Below are 1,709 nucleotides of genomic sequence, written 5' to 3' on the forward strand. Positions count from 1 at the left end.
AATTTTAGCATGATCTGCTTTATAAGAGATGAAATTTAGGCTTAGCGTCTTTAAGCATAAAGTCTTGTGTAAGGTCTTTTGTACATAGCGGCTCAGACAGATTTAAATGTCTGTATAGAAACTGATCTCTGTTAGACAGGACCATTACCGTGCAACAGTGTCTGAAAGAGGGTCAGATGTAGAGTAGAAGTTTATGAAAATTTTGTCAGATTTTTCAAGGGTAACTTATTCCCTGCCAAAATGATTGTTGAAATAAAATAAGGACTTTTTTTTGGTTCTAGAATTAGCCATATCCCTTTCTAGCCCCTCCCAATTCTAACCCCTTTCTTTTCCTCCGTGGTGGTGGGATTTTTGTTAAAGCTCTGTTTATATAGCTCATAAAGAAACAATTTCAACCAAATCCAGTTGGAGTCACTTGTGTGTCTCTTTGTCTGTGTGTAATCCTGACTGATAACACCCCAGATAAAGAAAAATCAGGTTGTCTCTCTAAACGAGTGCAAGGAGATTTGGGCATCTGTTCCTTTTAAACTAAGCATATTTTCAGTGTCATAAAACATTTGATACTGAGTTGGTGAATGGAAATACAGAGGAATTAGGAGTGCAGTGTTTCAGTGAATATCTCCTTAATCACAGAGAGTGGGACTGCTTAATTTAAATTTCTGATTAGGCGTGTTGGGCACAGGCAGCACTACTCAGATCTTATTAGCCCAAGTGATAATGTGCGCTAATTATCCCTCTTCCAAAGTCAGGGGTTCATTTATTACCTACATGAATGAACCTTTTTTCTCCTCTTCAGCAGCAGAGTAAAAAATGAGCTGGAGAAAATGATGGAGGTGCTGAGGAGGAGTAAGAGATGCCACAAGTGAAATGGTTTCAGGTTTCCAGTGCCAGGAGCCAGGCAATTTATGCTTAAAGCCAAGCAAGTGAAACCTGACTGATAGGTTTTACCTGTGGCTGAAATAATGAGCAAGTTTTAAAAATGTTTTTCTTTTTTCCCCCTTCTCTTCAAAAATAGCATTCAGCGTTTGTTTTGCAGCAAGTGTGTGCGTGTTTTCTTTTTTTTTGGCCCCACTACGACATGTGGGATCTTAGTTCCCCAACCAGGGATTGAACCTGTGCCCTCTACAGTGAAAGTACAGGGTCTTAACCACTGGACCACCAGGGAAATCCTGTGCAACTCTTGCCATCTTCTTTCTAGTAAGTTAGTTTCTTCTTGGCCAGTTGGCATAAAAACATGGTAGCCAAATGCTCAACTCTGTGATGCAGCGTAACAGTAGGGATTTTGGATCTGCTTGTCTTGGGTTACCCTGGCCTCCTTTGTTCCTGCTTTCACTTTCTGGCCACTGCAGGCATCTGGGGTTAGAGCCCCAGGGTTTGATGAGCCCATGTTAGCAAGATTGTGTGTGGGATTGAGGAGTGAGAAAAGTAGGAATGGAGAATATTTTCTACCCCTTCTAAACATGGAGCGGAGTGGCATGAGGAGCACCTCTGGGATTCACTTGAATTCTTCCAGTATCCTAGGGTTATGATCTCCCAGGAACAATTTTTAAATTGATTTTCTAACACTTCCCACCCTCTCCGCATAGATTTGGAATCTTAGAGATGTTCTTGTTTTATAACAAACTATAAACCAAAGCTCCTAAGAAAAGTTTTTGCCGGGATCACAGTCTCCGAACTGTTCTTTTCATCATGTATAGTACATGATCGGA

At 40.8% G+C, this 1,709-nt stretch overlaps 1 non-coding gene across 1 annotated transcript; it reads right to left on the minus strand.

Moving 5' to 3' along the window:
* Positions 1-1,092: 1,092 nt before the first annotated feature.
* Positions 1,093-1,165, minus strand: TRNAE-UUC (transfer RNA glutamic acid (anticodon UUC)). Its single transcript has one exon. It is a non-coding gene; the product is annotated as a tRNA-Glu (tRNA).
* Positions 1,166-1,709: the final 544 nt, after the last annotated feature.

This window comes from Giraffa tippelskirchi, chromosome 6, assembly GCF_054371585.1.
Source record: "Giraffa tippelskirchi isolate mGirTip1 chromosome 6, T2T-mGirTip1v1.2.pri, whole genome shotgun sequence".
Lineage (NCBI taxonomy): Eukaryota > Metazoa > Chordata > Mammalia > Artiodactyla > Giraffidae > Giraffa > Giraffa tippelskirchi.